Source organism: Toxotes jaculatrix, chromosome 11, assembly GCF_017976425.1.
Source record: "Toxotes jaculatrix isolate fToxJac2 chromosome 11, fToxJac2.pri, whole genome shotgun sequence".
Taxonomy (NCBI): Eukaryota; Metazoa; Chordata; class Actinopteri; family Toxotidae; genus Toxotes; species Toxotes jaculatrix.
The window spans coordinates 25,705,022-25,723,335 of NC_054404.1; the positions used below are offsets into that span (position 1 = coordinate 25,705,022).

General features: G+C 41.9%; 1 long non-coding RNA gene and 2 other non-coding genes across 3 annotated transcripts; all 3 read left to right on the forward strand.

Annotated features, from left to right (window-relative positions):
* Window positions 1-424: 424 nt before the first annotated feature.
* On the forward strand, window positions 425-588 carry LOC121190131. The gene has a single exon (XR_005894929.1). It is a non-coding gene; the product is annotated as a U1 spliceosomal RNA (small nuclear RNA).
* A 995-nt stretch (window positions 589-1,583) lies between these two features.
* Window positions 1,584-1,698, forward strand: LOC121190148. Its single transcript, XR_005894943.1, has one exon. It is a non-coding gene; the product is annotated as a U5 spliceosomal RNA (small nuclear RNA).
* A 15,733-nt stretch (window positions 1,699-17,431) lies between these two features.
* Window positions 17,432-17,949, forward strand: LOC121189273. Its single transcript, XR_005894863.1, has 3 exons — window positions 17,432-17,474; window positions 17,587-17,727; window positions 17,842-17,949. It is a non-coding gene; the product is annotated as an uncharacterized LOC121189273 (long non-coding RNA).
* The last annotated feature ends 365 nt before the right edge of the window (window positions 17,950-18,314 follow it).

Consider the following 18,314-nt stretch of genomic DNA (forward strand, 5'->3'; position numbering starts at 1 on the left):
GAGCTACTGCTGTTACAAGGACAAGAGGAAACTACAGGAAAGTCCAGATCAGCTCCAAGGTTTTCAGTAAGTCCATACATGTTAGTAGTTCATGTCAGTGTTTAGTTCATTTAGTGAAATGTTTTGAAAAGTGTCCCACGTGGGCCTTTGCTTTCTTTCCCAAGAGACAGCTTGACTAGTGGCATTTCACACACTGTTCCTTTGTTTTTGGCAGAGCAGTGCATGATGGGTAGATCCAACAAAGCGCGTCTGCCGCACGCCGCAGCCTATTTGCAGCAGTGTTTGTGTCTTTTCAGCCATAAACGTAACAGACAAAGGGGAGCTGATGCTCAAGGCACTGAAATGTGGGACTATGCATTGTGGGCACCGTCAGCCAGAGTGCTGTGCCCGGTGACCACCACCCGCTCTCTTCCAACTGCAGCTCATACTTACCTGGCAGGGGAGATACCATGATCAACAAGGTGGTTGACCCAGGGTGAGGCTCAGCCATTGCACTCCGGCTGTGCTGACCCCTGAGAATTCCCCAAATGTGGGAATCTCGACTGCATAATTTCTGGTAGTGGGGGACTGCGTTCGTGCTCTCCCCTGTTGCGTGCGTGTAGAAGAAAACACTATGTGTCAGGAATGCCCAAGTGCTAACCTGTTGAAGGCTCTCCGTTTTGTGAAGTGGCTTTGTTGATTTGGAGTTACATGTCAGCTTTTGCAGCCTGTCCACAAAGCGGCAGTGTTGCTCTGCAGAAGCTCTCTGGCGTGCGCTACAGAGTGGCATGTTTAGTCATGACAATTCCCCGTGTTCCCATTGGAATTGGGGAAGTGGGCGTGGCCTTTCCATGACAAAATGAAGTGTGAGCTCTCCTGTCCGACTTTGCTGCTTGTTTGTGGAAGAAATGTGTGCTAGATGTTGTTCTAGTATGCTTTATTTCTAGGCTTTGGTGTGGAACAGCAATGAGTTGAAGCTATTTTTGGCCGGCTTTGCCGTATGGCTGAGCCTTTTGAGTTGGTGAAAAGTCAAACATCTTTGTATAGCGGCAGGGAAAAGTACACAGCAGACAGATGGGCGGAGTGCTAAGTGATAAGCTGGCTTACAAACGGGACACCGCGACAAGTGACGGTTGTACCAAGAGCTTGATTTGGACGTCAAAGGTTTGGGCCTCGTCCACGCATCGACCCGGCATTGCAGTGCCGCCGGGAACGGTGCACCTTTCTCTTGCTTTGTAGAAAATCAAGCTCTGACACACGTTTAGTTAGGAGTCAAACTTTTACAGTGGCTGAAGGAAAATGCGGCTAAGTTTTTATCAAGTGAATTGTGCATAACCAGTCAGTTGATTTACTGATATCACCCAGGGAACCCCGCTCAACAACACAGTGCACCTCAGCTACGATGATTGGTCGCGGACTCCCTGAAGACGCCTGATGGTTTCACAGACTTTGTAGTCTCCATGTAAAAGCCAGGCCTGGATTTTTCAGGCTGGAGGTGGTGGGGAGGCTGGGATTTAGCACGCGGCAAGCCAAGGGAGGCGCACCGCGACGGTGGTAGCTGCGACGACTAGGGTCCTCAGCTGCTCTCTGAGACAGGCCTGTTCTGACTCTTGTTTCTCTTCATAACGCACAAGTCTTTCGCCTTTTACTAAAGACTTCCGTGGAGAGGAACACCAATGAGTTGAAGTTATTTTTGGCTGGCTTGGCCTTATGGCTGAGCCTTTTGAGTTGGTGAAAAGTCAAACATCTTCATAGAGCGCCACAAGTGTGAGCTCCCCTGTCCGACTTTGCTCTTTCTTTGCGGAAGAAATGCGTGCTAGATGTTGTCATTTCGCTGGTATACTTTATTTTTAGGCTTTGGTGGGGATGCTGGCGTCTTTGAGACAAGAAAAGTGTACATGATGACAATAAAAAAAGAAATAACGCTACTGAATGAACTTATTTCTTCAATATGACAGATGATGCTTGAAAAATATACAGTTGTAAGAAGCAAAGGAAACAAGAGAAGCTTTTACAAAAACAAGGTTCATGCAGCATTTTCACTTTGCACTCATCAAACACACATTCACAGATGAATACATGACTTTAGGTGTGTACAGGTCTAGTGTTTTTTTTTTTTTTTTTGGATTCTTTGACAGAGGCACGGGTACTGACATAGGTCTGAGATGCTAAGAGAGAGAGAGGTTAGGGCGAGGGAATGCATTATGCCAGAGAGTGTCCTCACCAAGATATAAGTACCAGTATGTGTGAGTGTGTGTGTGTGTTTGTCCTTTGATGTATCAACATTCTACAGTCTGATGTCACAGGCTGCAGTAAGTGGACACACAGCCAGAGACAAGTTCAGAAGTCAAACAGGAGCAGAAACAGTTGGACTGGACAGGACTTGCTCATGATTTAGGAAGAAAGAAGCACTCAGATATTTCTGCACAATTATTGACAAGGAAGGGAGGAGCTACTGCTGTTACAAGGACAAGAGGAAACTACAGGAAAGTCCAGATCAGCTCCAAGGTTTTCAGTAAGTCAGTACATGTTAGTAGTTCATGTCAGTGTTTAGTTCATTTAGTGAAATGTTTTGAAAAGTGTCCCACGTGGGCCTTTGCTTTCTTTCCCAAGAGACAGCTTGACTAGTGGCTTTGTGGACAGACTGCAAAAGCTGACACACCCTCCCATTTGATGACAAGCTGAACAACCCTTCTTGTCTCGGAGAGGACAAGCTTACACTCATCCGCTCAATCTGGGAAATGTGGATACATCGTCTCTCCATGCTTTTCAACCCTGGGAGAGGTGTGTGCGTTGATGAGCAGCGTGTCCCTTTCAAAGGCCGGAGCAACTTTCACCAGTATATGCCAAGCAAGCCGGCAAAGTAAAATCTGGGTCACTGCTGATGTTGCCACTTCCTATGCCTGGAAGTGCCAGATTTACACAGGAAAGGCTGCTGGCAGTGCTGTGGAGGTCGGCCAGGGAAAACGTGTCGTCCTGGAGATGACAGAGGAGCTCCAAGGCTTCACTGTCACATTTTTTTACTACATATTCACTTGTGCAGGAACTTCTGAAGAAGAAAGTGACCTTGGTTGGGAGAATTAGAAAAAATAAGCATGAGCTTCCACCCAAACTCCTGCAGCTGAGAGGGAGAGCTATCCTGTCCTCTGTTTTTGCCTTCACAAAGACAACCACAGTGGTGAGCTACATTCCCAGACGGGGGAAAAATGTGATCCTTCTAAGCAGCAAACATCGAGAAGCAGCTGTCAATGAGGATCAGAAAAGGAAACCTGCAATCATCACAGATTATAACCGCTGCAGGGGAGGTGTTGACAACTTGGACAAGGTATGAGCCTTTACATATTTATTACTGCATGCATCTATTCCAAACGTAGCTTACTTATTCTTACTAAAATAATGGGCTTGTCTGAGATATACTGTATTTGGTGACTTTATTTTTATTTTTAGTATTCAGTAGGCTTATTTTTTATTTTGGTCTTTTGTAGGTTATCTGCACCTACAGCTGCAGAAGAAAGACCTGTCGGTGGCCACAGGTTCTTTTCTTTGACATGACCGATGTCTCTGTCTTCAACTCCTTCGTGCTATTTACTGCTGTGGATCCCACCTGGAACCATCCAAAGACACACAGGAGGAGACTTTTCTTGGAGGAGCTGGGGAAAAACCTGGTGTCTGCAGAAATGATGAGGAGAGGTCGCCTCCCCCGTACACTGCCTGCTGCTACTGTGGTGCAGGATTCACAGGCCTCTTCAGCTGCTCCCACAGTGGGCCCTGACACTGACACCACCGCCAGCAGCTCCACAAAGAAGAGAGAACTGTGCTGGATGTGCACAGGAAAAAAGAAAAAAACTCTGCCTAAACTCCATGCACATGCACACACAAACACAAACACAAACACACACACACACACAGACTCTCTCTCTCTCTCTCTCTCTAACAGAACAGCTCCTCTCTTTGAAACATTTCCTCTGGCTCTGACACATGTATCTCTCTTCAAAGTCAAACCTGCTCCAGTGTTTTAGCCTGAAGGTTTGTCAGTAAAATATGAGCATCCAGTACCTGAAAGAAAACAGAAAAGAAATCAAATGTTTCATTGACTTGTGATTTACTGCATCATCAAAACATTTCTTATCAGCTCTCACACAATTCACCTTTGTTCATTGTGAAATTTATCACTATTTTGTTTTTGTTTTTACTATTTTAACAGCAAGACGACGTATTCATCTCCTGCACTGAAACATTTGAATGAGTTATTTGCATCAGACTCTGTAAACTTTCCGCTCCAGTTTTTTTTTCCACAGACTCAACATGGATGAATCAGCTTCACCTCACACACACTTCAAGAAAATAATATATAATATACAGCAGCTTTAAAACAACAGCAATAACGTATGGCAACAAATCTGATTAAAATAATGAAACTTCTCTTTTGCCATAATAAGACAACAATTCAAAATGTTTTCTTTAGCACAGAAATTGCATATGTATGAATACAAACTGTACCAGGCCTGCAGAACAAATGGCAGCCAAACCTTCAGGGAATCAGCATGAGCACCAAACTGAGAAATGAATTCTAATTCACAGTGTCCATGAAACCAAAACCCTGAGCAAATACTTTCTTCAAACTCTTTCTCCACAGCAGTGTCTTCTGTCACTGCAGCTAAAAAAGCTACACAAACATTAGCATGATCTATTGATGGGTGAGAGGTGACTGTGGACATATGTGTCCCTGGCTTGTCCTGATGGAGGAGAAGTTCACTGTACAATGCACAGACACAGAGAAAATGATTTCATGTGATCTGTGTATGTTGAAGTTAATTATGGAACTAATCTACTGAAAAAGAGAAAAGCACACAGACTTTTGTTTTACAGCAGGTTTCATATGATGCAGATTATATTAGACTATAAAATAAGAGAAAAGCATCCAGAGAAAAAGCAGCATGTTTCCTGAACATGTTCAGAGAATTTCTCATCACACTGAAAAGTTGTCAGTTTTCCAAAGTGAGAGCCCAGAGGAGGATCAAACTAAAGCAGAAGAATCTTTGGTAACAAGATCTTTAACATGGCCTGAGTGCTGCAGTCTGTCTGTACATAACAAAAGCTGAAGCACACTTTCTACATCACTCTATGCCTTTAACATCACATTTCATTGTATCTCTAAGTAAACGGCCTGACAGTGGCTCAGTGACAAAACTGTACAACTGCCCTCATCAAGAACCTCTCAGCCATAACACCAGTCCAAACCAAAATGTCTCCAGTGATATGAAGCAGAAAGATAAACAGGATTTAAAGTTTTTGTCCATTTCCTCACTTCATGGTTCACTGAGTTAAACTCCTGTACAACACCACCCACTCTCACTGAGTTTCATTCAATCAACAGTGGAGGAGGAGGGTCAGTGGTTAGTACTGGTTATTTAAAAATGACTTCCTGCTGGGCCAGAAAAACAGTTACACCTTTAGGATGAGAGACAATGGAGGAAGAGAAATGACAGAGTCAAGCAAATCATGAACGTGTGGAAACATTATCACAGCTAAAGGACTGCATTTCTTCTTCTTGGACCATGAACAGACCCTGATCCTGACTAATCCCACTGTCACAAAGTTAAAGGCATAATATATTTCAATATTAAAATCATCACACGTCTACAGGCAAAAACCTTTTGAGCCTCTTTGTCCATCTTCTTAGTTAAAATGGTTTATAATCCTGAAGCAATGAGAGAACTTCACTGATAAATTACAAACAGCTTTTTCTCCATGATGAACTATTGTGTTTGTGCAGCCTGCACAGGAAGGAGTGACAGTAAAATCCATCCAAGTGTTGGATCACAGCACAGACAGACTGAGCAACATCACCACATCTACATTCACACTATTTGTATCTTAAACATCTCTGATTGATGTTCCTGAGAGAGAGAGAGGCTGTGGGTTATGAGACCTAAATTTAACATTAGAATCAAATGGACTGTGGTTATTTGATAACTGGTTTGTTTATGTTCAGTCTGAATGGACTGAATAATTCTATGAATCATATTAGGCTGAAAACACAGTGCAGAGCTTCAGTCAGTGCTGTCACTATGTTAATGAGTGGAGAGGATGTGTCGCTGCTTTCCTCCTACTCCCACTTTGTACCACCCAAACACTCACAGACTGTCTGCTGATTATCAGCTGTTCACACATTTTCTCTCTGTGTTTGGTCCCAAATAAAGATGCAGCATGAAATTAGTCAGAGTGGAGCCACTGAATCAGAGTGAAGCTCCTGAAAGCTTTGAAGAGGAAACGTCTGTACTTACTGAGAGGAGATACTTATGTATGTATGACAAGAAGTGATGTTTGATGCATTGAGTCAAAGAAAAATGTGCTTCATCACTGTGTGTCAGTCAGAGAGGAGGCTGAGTTACAGCAGGTCACTGGGGCAACTACACAAACTGAGTCAGGAAGCCAGACCAGTACAGCAACATGGATGACAGAGATCACAGCACAGTGGAGGGTTATCTGTAAGATCACTGCAAAGAGCTGAAGAAAACACATCACCTGCACATCTGTCCCTGCTTCTCCTTGGCCCTCTCTCTGTCTCTGCCTGTGTAAGTGTGTGTAGCTGTGCTGGTGTGTGTCTCTGGATGTTGTGTTTCAGAAACTGACAGTTACACATGCAAAGCACTGCTGGTTGATCTTCAACATAAATGATAAAAAAGACTTGGAGGACGCCTGTTTCAACTATATAAGTCAGACTGCTGAAGCCTCATGTTTGCTTCTTTTGAACTTTGGATGTCCCTTTTACACAGGACATGGACTGTGGATTTTATGCTCCATCATTTAGGAGGATCCAAAGCAACAACCACAAATGATTTCAATTTACATAAAAGCCTGTGAATGTTTCTGAACATTTGAAGTTTAAAAGACAAACTAGAAAAATAGACACATTTCCTTTAACATGAACCATAATGCTTTGAACAAAAAAATGGAAACCTAAGTTGACAGTATGAAAATCTCACAGATACAATCAGCATAAATAAACTGAACATGTACTGAAACCTTTGGGCTGAAGTTCTTGTGTGATTAGACATCATGTCAATTTAACAAACACATCCCACTGAACTGAATAACTGACAACAACTGACTTACTGAAAACCTTGGAGCTGATCTGGACTTTCCTGTAGTTTCCTCTTGTCCTTGTAACAGCAGTAGCTCCTCCCTTCCTTGTCAATAACTGTGCAGAAATATCTGAGTGCTTCTTTCTTCCTAAATCATGTGCAAGTCCTGTCCAGTCCAACTGTTTCTGCTCCTGTTTGACTTCTGAACTTGTCTCTGACTGTGTGTCCACTTACTGCAGCCTGTGACATCAGACTGTAGAATGTTGATACATCAAAGGCATCAAAGGACAAACACACACACACACACACACACACACACACACACACACACACACACACACACACACACACATATGCAGATAGGTAGATAGATAGATAGATAGATAGATAGATAGATAGATAGATGACACTTCACACCATCAACATGAGCAGAGATGGAAACATCAAAGGCATCAAAGGACAAACACACTCACACACACATGCTGGTACTTATGTTGACCTTCTATCAAACGCTAATGGTCCAAGATCTCAGGAGATTGCTGAAAAGCAATGAATTGCCGACATACTACCATACAAAGGCATTTATACGCCACCGTAAAGCCACGCCCACAGGTGAGAGCACAAACTGCATCAGCCAATCATCATTCCACTCACTTTCTTCTGCCCCTTCTCCGAAATTCCCAGTGGGTGAACTTTGAATTTCCTGAATTCCTGAATTATTTTACTGATTGTGAGAATGATTTCAGCATTCCCTGCCTTACAACAACATTGCTGACATCTTGGATCACATCCCTGAGTTAAACAGAATCAGATGCATATCACCTCTTTTACAGCTCTCAGTCCATCCACACAAAGCAACCATCTGGATTACTTTCATTTCAGCTCAACTACACACTGAAAAGGCCTGACAGATAACAGACACACCTGGCTGAGCTGTCCCTATCAAAGGTGCCTGGCTAAAACAAAACTCCAGACATACTTACTGACATCACTGACCTGCCTCAGTTCACATTTATATCACCACTTGATCAAATGACAATACACCCACACATAAGACACTGTCTGCACAGCTACTAGTTAAAGTTTCACAACAGAATCAGCTGAAAGTTTTTGGATTCGCTTTGTGTTTATCCTCATTAAATCTACCTTTTTCCCTGCCATCAGCCTGTGGTCTGCTTCTGGGTCCTCTAAAAACACTCTGACTTAACTCAAACCTAACAATATGAGCACAAACTGCCCTGTGAAGCAGAAAGGGCAAGAGCTCAACAGGTTGCAAGAATGAGTAGAATGTCAAAGACTGTGAATACAAAGCCAAGGTAATGCCATATGTTCTTTATGACCATGCACTCCATGTTATCATACATTATTACTATTTATTCTAGTTATCACTAGTTATTCCAAACATAATAATTTTATGCTTTATGTACTACAGTCAAGCCCGAAATTATTCATAACCCTGGCAAATTTGGACTTAAAGTTACTTTTAAATGTAAATCAAAGCTGAGAAATATTTTTTTTCCACAGTGATGCCTCTTGTACATCGTCTTATTATCTTCTGGGAGACGCCTGTGTCATTTCCAATCAAGAAAACACTTGTTGGTTGAATAAAAGTAACTTTAAGTCAAAATTTGCCAGGGGTATGAATAATTTCAGGCTTGACTTTATATGGACGCTTGGTATATATTTTCTCTGTCTACAACCAAGCATATGACTTTTATTGATGCATACGCTGTAATACAGGTTGTCATACTCATCCACTTAACATTAATGAGAAACAACATATTTCTTTCATAAACCACATATGGTGAAACTCACTCATACTCTCACATACCAAAGACTGCCTGACTTAACTTTAACCTACCTTAACAATGCAGCCCTGAGAAAAAAAATGTCACATTGTACATTGATGCCTTGTGCATAAAAATATGTGATTAAAAGAGTGTCTGCTCTGTCCACAAACATGTGGACGCACTCCTAACACAACTCAGCCAACCTATTGTCTATGCAGTTTGAATACTTGCCAGACAAAATACACACCTCTACATGTAAATTCACTCACACAAACACTTCATCTTTACACAAGATAACCACCAACCTGTAACTTTCACTTATTCAAATACATTCTCATCAGACCCTGACCTGACCCATTTCCTCTCACATTCTCTACTCTGACCAAACATTTTCACACAATAAAAACAAACACCATGAAGGGGAGGAGCCACTTCATGTTTAAAATCAAATCATTCCATTATCTGATGATCTCTAACTGTTAAACCTCAAAAGCAGCTCTGCAGTGTTTCCATCTGTGTTCATGTTGCTGTTTGAGGGTTAAGACTTGGTTTCAGGATTAGAGTAAGGGCTAGGGAATGCATTATGTCAGCATGTGTCCTCACAAAGACATAAGTACCAGTATGTGTGTGTGAGTGTGTCTGTGTTTGTCCTTTGGTGCCTTTGATGTATCAACATTCTACAGCCTGATGTCACAGGCTGCAGTAAGTGGACACACAGCCAGAGACAAGTTCAGAAGTCAAACAGGAGCAGAAACAGTTGGACTGGACAGGACTTGCTCATGATTTAGGAAGAAAGAACCACTCAGATATTTCTGCACAATTATTGACAAGGAAGGGAGGAGCTACTGCTGTTACAAGGACAAGAGGAAACTACAGGAAAGTCCAGATCAGCTCCAAGGTTTTCAGTAAGTCAGTACATGTTAGTAGTTCATGTCAGTGTCTAGTTTAGTTCATTTTGTGAAATGTTTTATCCAAATGATAGGTTTGTGAAATTGGAACGAAAAGTAATCATACCCATAAGCCCAGTGGTTTGATTGTGTGCTGATCATTCATGGACAATATTTAGTTTTTTTTTATGCTGATCATGATTGTGAGATATTCTCATGGTAGCTCAACTTCTTAACTTTGTTTTGGTGTGATGCACTGTAGTTTGTGTTAAAGGAAAGGATTTCTAGGAAGTCTGTACTGTCTGCAACAAGATCCTTTCTAAAGAAATTCTAATGGAAATGATGGAGCATAAAATCCACAGTCCCTGTCCTGTGGAAAAGTTGACTTCCAGACTGGCCACTTTAGACTCTCAGCTCTGATTCTTGTTTTCTGCTCCATGCAGCTCATCTACAGGACTGTATTAAGTCCTAGTTGTTGAAGGATCTTAATTATTAAGCAGTGAAACTATTTCATATGAGGAAATGGTACATTCATTTTTTGAAATGTTTCCTTTCTTCTGTTTCCTTGTCTTTTGATGATGGTCACTAAGCTCCAAATCTTGTAGCTGTTCAGAATTCAGCCTCAGTCAGTGTGAGAGAGCTGATATGTTTAAAGCTTCATAGACTGAAAAGGTTCTGGGAAGTTGACTGACAAAATCATCTTGACATCTTGATGGAAAAGAAGGATGAAGGAAAAGTTCTCACTGCAGCAGCTGTAGAATTTTATTATTATAATCACAATTACACCACAAGAGCCAGTTTGACTCTGTCATTTCCAGGCTCTGTGTTTCCAGTTCACCATTCACCACACAATGATGTACTTTATTTCTTCATGATGACTCTTTAAAGTGTTTGAAGAGAGAGGAGAAAATTTCTTCTGTCATTTTTGCCTTTTTTTTCTCACAAAAGATTCAAGATTCAAAGAAAAACACATTTTCTTGGTGGTCGGAGAAAATGAGGAACTGTTCCATCATTTATCCAGAAGTTTCTATAGTAATGTGATCATTATTCTGTGACTGTGACAGGAGGAGTTCAGTGAATTGATGTGACTCGCCTGTGCTCTTTCACTGCTCATTTTAATGAAGTATATATTCCCTCTCTGTATTATGATATTGGATTGTAACTCAGCTTTACCACAACACTGTCATTGTACACCTGTATGTTTTGTTCACCGTGTTGATCCATCTGTCAGCTGTACCATCAGCCTCTGAGGCTGCTCTGCTCTCTGTGTCACACACTGCTACTGTACATGAAGACTGCTGTCAGCTCGGCTCAGCTCCACTCATCACTAACTTCATTTAGAGCAAACAGAGCTCTGCTGTAACAGGAAGCAGCAGAAAGTCAGAGGCTTCGCCGTGAGGAGCGCAGACCTCTCTGTCATGTCAGGTGTTTTCAGGAAGGGACGTCACTTCACAGACCTTCACAACTCGAGTCAGCATCAGACGGACACACGCACAATAAACATCCACGGTAGCTGGAATTTCCCTCTCAGCTCCGGTGTTTCCTAGTGGAAAACGCCAGGACATGAAATGAAAAGAGTGAAACGATCCTTTGCCTTGAAATCCAAAGAGGAAAGCGACGGCGGGGATCCACACGGTGTGTATCCAGAAGTAAAGCATGGTGTCCTTTAATCAGGTGCAAAAGCTCCGCGCTCTTCCCGACGAAGCTCCGTGTCCAGCGGTTCATTTCCAGAAGAGAAAGCGCTGCAGATGAAGCCGAGCGGAGGAAGAAATCTCAGTGTGAACCAAGGGGGGAGTTGTAGGTTTCAGCAGTGAGGATCACTTCCGCGTTCAAAAAGCTGCAGTTCCTTGGCTGCCGCTGGGGGCTGGCTCCAGAAGTGAGCAATTCTCCATTGACCCCCATGTTAAAATAGCCAACTTTACAGCCTAAAAAAACATATTTACAGCCTGGTACATTTTTTGTTTTTGGTCTCTATTGATAGTTTCCACCTCCGTGAACACTGTGAGGGGGGTGAATTTTTTTGTACCACAACCGTTTTAGTGTTATTTAGGCTTAATAAATTGGGGCGTGTTTACGTTGAGTGACAGTCCGTAGACAGGCACTGACAGTTAGCTCGTTGCTAAAGCATCGGCTGGGCTAGGCGGCTACATCCAGAGGCCTACGGCTGCCTCCAGCGGTTGACAGGAGTTGCAGTGTCCGTGTTTGTTTACCAATGTTCGGATAGGTTTTTGTGACAGTATGGCTTGTTGTAGTGTGGACTGTACTAACCGACCGTCGAAGGAGTCTGTGTTGCAGTTTTTTCGGTAAGTAAATTTCTAACTATTTTACCTGGATGTTTGCACTAATTAGTACCGGCATATTTTACAGCTGGCTTATGACTTAATTGCCGATTTATTGTCGCTGCTGATACAGATAGAGGACCGGAGCGGATAATGTTAGGAACGCTGTTGCGGTGTGTTCCGTGCTCTCAGAGTCCGTTTATTGCGGCAATAGGAGGCTACAACTTTATTTCGTCTCATTTTTCTGTTTAAAAAGTCCGACATTGCATGGACAGAGCAGCTCCGTCAGTCAGCGGCTGCTGTTGTTTGTGTGCTGCTGTAACTGTAAATGGATAGTGGATGGATGCAGCGGCGAAAGCCGGTAAATATTAAATATTAAACATTTTAATATATTATCATCATCATTATTTTTTATCGTTCACTCATTATATATACTGATTATATATATCATTAATAATAATGGCAACAATAACAATAATAATAATAATAATGTTTAACTTTTTAATATATTTTATTAATATGAAATAATAATGATTGTTTCACAGTTAAATAACAGGCTAGAAATAAACCCCCCCCCTCAACTCCACCAAACCCTGCAGCTCCACCTAAAACCTCTCTATCTGAAACAGTCATGTTTAAAACACAGCAGCAACATTATGATCTCTGTTGTATGTTCTGTGTCGCGGTTACACGGGGTCGAGCTAGTCGGGTCGGACTCGGGGACTGGATGTAGCTGCGTGTAGCTGCCGCTTAGCTTGTTAGCCTAGCTGATTAGCTGATTAGCTTTAGGCTAGCTCGGTTGGTCCGAGCTAAATGGCCGGATTCTCGGCCGGCTGACCCCGGCTGACCCGTAGAGTAACCGCCTCTTCGCCAAATATGGAAAGTACACTCCCACTAAAATCCAAGATGGCGCAGCTCAAATGCCCATGGTTTGGTCACAAAAACGACTCCCCGAAACCAATGGGTGACGTCACGGGTGCTACGTCCATGTCTTATACAGTCTATGGTGTGAACGCTGCTGATGAACACAAGAGCTGGAGACTCTGTCGCTGCTTCTTCTGCTGCTTTCACACGGACATTAGCGACCCCTACCGGAACTGTTATCCAGAGAGGAAGAGACTGTGTCTGTGTGTGAGTCCTCTGTCTCTTAGCCAGCAGTTTGTCTCAGTTATTCTGTCTCTGCACCGTTAAACATTCATACTCAGGTGGACAGTCACAGTGGACACTGTCTAATGTCCAGAGAAAAAAAAAGTTCTTTTATCACATATTAAAGCTGTGTGATGTTCACTGACACTGACCATGTGTAGTTTAAATACATGTGTGCATGTTTATTTTCCTTAAGACAGAAGATGAGCTGATTAATGCAGGAAACAACATGAGTCCGACTCAAGTATCTGTCTTTATAATTCTAAAAACATGAGCTGAGGACAAAAGGTGAAGACGACAGCTCATATGGAAAATTGGCACATTAAGAAAAAAAAATTATTTGTGTGAATAATATTAGTGCATATTTTCCACTTTTGATATATGATGGTATTATAAAAATATATATGTCTTTTCAGTCTAAAATCCTTCTAGTGTATCTACAGGAGCTGATTAGTCCCATATATACAGTGGTGTTCCAGTATATGTCAGAGGTCAAAGTGAAGACAGTCTAGTTGGTCTCATTGGATAAAGCCAGTTATCTGTGTGCAAACAAGCGTGACAGCAGATTTATTCCACTTAGTTCTGTCAGAGCCACTGAAGCTGTTTCTTTACTTTTTAGTCTTCCCTCGAGCTGCAGTGAGAACATCTACAGAAGAAACATTATTATTATTATTTACTGTCCAACACAGTAAAGTGTAAATGATGGACATTTACTCAACACAACTTTTTATTGACACTGTCACAGGTTAGAAAGAACAAAGAACTTTACATTTGTCCACCTGCTGTTTCCATAATGTCACTACATGTTGTGGGCTTCACTTGGTTTTTGGATCTTTGTCCTCACACAGAAGAGACACTGCACGGGCTGTATGTTTAGGGTGGTCGTCCTGCTGAAAAATGAACCTCTGCCCCAGTCTCAAGTCTTTTGCAGCCTCTAACAGGTTTTCATCCAGGATTGCCCTGTATTTATCTCCATCCATCTTCCCATCAACTCTGACCAGCTTCCTGTCCCTGCTGAAGAAAAGCACCCCCACAGCATGATGCTGCCACCACCATGTTTCACAGTGGGTATAGTGTGTTCAGGTTGTGCAGATTTCAGTTTCCGCCACACATAGTGGTTTGCATGTAGGCTAGAAAGTTCAATTTTGCTCTCATCTGACCACAGCACCTTCTTCTACATGTTTTCTGTGTCCTCTTACATGGCTTGTGGCAAACTTCTAATGGGACTTCTTATTGCTTTCTTTCAACAATGGCTTTCTTCCTGCCACTCTTCCATAAAAGCCAGATTTGTGGAGTGTGCAACTAATTCTTGTCCTGTGGACAGATTCTCCCACCTGAGCTGTGGATTTCTGCATCTCCTTCATAGTTACAATCAGCCCTTTGAACCCTTTGAAATATGCTTTTATAACTTAACCCTGCTTTAAACTTCTCCACAACTTTATCCCTGACCTGTCTGGTGTGTTCCTTAGTCTTCATGATGCTGTTTGTTCACTAATGTTCTCTAACAAACCTCTGAGGCCTTCACAGAACAGCTGTTTATACTGAGGTTGAAGTACACACAGGTGGACTCTATTTACTAATTAGGTGACTTCTGAAGGCACTTGGTTGCATTGGATTTTATTTAGGGGTATCAGAGTAAAGGGGGATGAATACATATGCACGCCACACTTTTCAGATTTTTATTTGTATAAAATCTTAAACACAAAGTATCATTTTTCTTCCACTTCACAGTTATGTGCCACTTTGTGTTGGTCTATCACATAAAATCCCAATAAAAAACATTTGATTTTTGTTCTGCTTTATTCTTGAATTCTTTGTTTTAATTTGAAATGATTAAGACCCAGCAGGCCCAATTTATCACCTTGATGTTAGTAACCTATTTTGACTTGATTGATGTATTTGTGTGTAAGTGTAGATGCTACAACAGCGTCAGCTTGGTATGTTATCTAAAGACTAAAGCTGATTGTAAATGTTGCACTGTGAGTACAGACAGGAACAAGGAAAAGAGTGTCAGTGTGGTGTGATCAGAGTTGTAGTTACTGACAGTGACCACTGGAGGGCAGTGATCATGGTAGTTTCTCTGTGAACAGTCCAGTTCCATCCACATTAATGTGAAGCCTGAATGTTTGTGTTGAAGACATCACTGTTGAAATGGAGAATTTAGTTCCATTGGAGCTCAGCTGATTCAACTGATCAATAATCAATAATAATGAAAACATCAAACAGCAGCAGAGTGTGTGTGTGTTCACACTGGGAGTCATGAGGAGGTTTCATGTCTTAGCATGTGAACTTCAGTCTGACTGAGACCCAGTCCAACCAGTTACACTGCATATTTGGATAATGAAGAGACAACACACCCAACACACACACACACACACACACACACACACACACACACACACACACACACACACACACACACACACACACCTCTCTGGGCAAAGCCTTGGAGTTCACTTTCACTTTGACAAAACTTTGTGGTGCAGATGATTTTCTCCATCTGAAGGTAAATGTCAGCAGTTTAATGATTTACTCATCAACACTCCCTGTTGTTACCTGGGATTTCTGACCTTGGACTTATTGTGGGTTTTTTTTTTTTGTTGTTGTTTTTTTTGTGTGTGTGTCAGTAAAAGTGCACACACACACACTCACATAAGAAGCTGAGGAAAAAGAAGCTTGAATTGAAGAACGAAGAGCCTTTCCTACACTGACAGGAGAGAGCTGCAGAGGGATGAAGTTCATGGGAAAAATGAGTAAGTGGAGCTCTTGATTGGTTTGATTTGTCTTCATTAAAGGGACATGGTTTTCTCTAGTTTGTGAAAAATATTGACAGTGACGACAAGTTTGTTTAAATCAGGAGGAGGTTTGAAACAGTCGTCGTCTCAAACTGAAATATCAGCTTGGAAACTTTAGATGAGTAAAGATGGCCGTCTGTTCATGACACACGTGTGTGTGTGTGTGTGTGTGTATGTTTCAACACACAAGAAACTGTGAAAAGTCCTGATGAACTTTACAGACGATATTGAACCATGGTGAAATCATGGTGATTCATGTAAAACATTTGAAGTTAAGGTTTTAGTCTCTTGGAGATACAGAATGTTCACTGAATAAAAGCTTTGTTACACTTTTTGATCCAAGCAGGTAAAAGCATTTCAAGTTGACCAACTAAATCACCACAGTAACTGCAACTGTAACTACATTTTCTCTGTCTGAAGGTAAACGTCAGCAGTTTTAATGTTTTATATGTCAGTACAACCTGTTGTTACCTGAGTTTTCTGATGTTTGTGTTTTTGTGGGGTTTTCGTGGAGTTGTTGTTAAACCTGAAGTTACTGTGCCAAACCCAAATCCTGCTTTGTAGTACAGGCCTCAGGCCTCTGGTCCTCCTCCAACAGGAATTAGATTCTTTATGTAAAATTGTACTTAAACATGATCAATGATTAAATGAACGAGATTTCGTTTAAAAAAAGTTTTAATATTATTGGAAAGGCTTTGTTGAAAGTGTCAGTCTTTTATTTTGAAAAGCATGTACAAGTTGTTTGGAATCTAATACTTTTGTAGTGAAAAGTAACTCAGTACTTTTATTGCAGTGCTGCACTGAAACTCCATTTGTGTTTCCATTTTCTGCTTCTTTATACTTTTACTTCACAACTTTTCAGAGGGAAATATTTCACTGTTTTACTACATTTATTTCACAGCTACAGTTACTTTTCAGATTAAGATTTGAAATAAAAACCAAATTAGTTTGTTCTGCATGATCAGCACTTTTACTTTTGACAGTTGAAGTATATTTTACTGATTACACTTGTGTACTTTTACTCAAGTGAAATTAGAAAGCAGGATTTTTAGATTGTGTCAGATAAAACCAGTGGATCTCAGTCTGTCTGTGTGTCAGTGAATGGAAATGCTCATCCCTGGATCCTGTGTGTGCTGCTCTGCACTTCACTGTAGCTTCATGACCCCATCTAGTGGACTGACAGTGGAAGTACAGCAGCTGATGGCAGCTTCCTCTGCCTCACACTGCTGTCTGACTGCATTCAACTGACACTGATATGAAAGAGGAAAGACGAGCCAATCAGTGGAGGAGCAGCTGATATTTCTACAGGACAAATGATGGAGAGGATGATTTCAGTTGATGTGCAGATGAATGATTTGTGTTTTCTCTCCAGATGAAGGTAGAAAGTGTGTGTGAGTTGATGTGGATGTGAATTCAGCATCATGAATCAGTGTGAGGACAGAGAGGAGGGAGCCCCTCCCCCTAAAAGCAGTCTGTGTGGGGACCATGAGATCCAGACCAAAGCTCAGAGGTGAGATGAGGATTTCTAAGTGTCCGTGACTCTTCTCCATGTCAGAGCTCAGCACTCACATCACTGCACCATCATTATTCACACTCAAAGCTCTGTGTGTGTTGTGTTGAAGGCCAGAGCAGCAGCACACACCAGACTCTGCTGGACCTGGACCTGAACATGGACCTGAGCCCAGCTGTGTGTCCATGAGGAGTGACAATTCAATGCGTGGCCTCATTAGTTTTAAAAGAAAGCCTCCCTCTGCTGCAAAGAAGTGAGCTGCAGCTGACTACATGTTTTCCTCTTTACTATGAGAACACTGTATGAATAATAGGTATGTTGTCCCTGTCCCCATGTCCCTGATGGTCTTAATCTCTGTGTTCACCAGGATCTATCAGAGACCAGACTTCCCTGTACCTGAGCCCAGCTGTGTGTCCATGAAGAGTGACATGTCAATGCGTGGCCTTATTAGTTTTAAAAGAAAGCCTCCCTCTGCTGCAAAGAAGTGAGCTTCAGCTGACTACATGTTTTCCTCTTTACTATGAGAACACTGTATGAATAATAGGTATGTTGTCCTTGTCCACATGTCCCTGATTAATCTCTGTATCCACCAGGATCCATCAGAGACCAGACTTCCCTGGACCTGAGCCCAGTTGTGTGTCCATGAAGAGTGACAGTTCAAAGGGTCGCCTCATTGATTTCAAAGGACAGCCTCCCTCTGCTGCAAAGAAGTGAGCTGCAGCTGAGTTTAAAATGTATCAGACAGCTGTCCTGTATAACTGGTCTTCTATGAAAGATGAAGTGATTGTGTTTTGTCTCCAGGCTTCATGAATGACACAGTATATGAACATGATCAGGCTG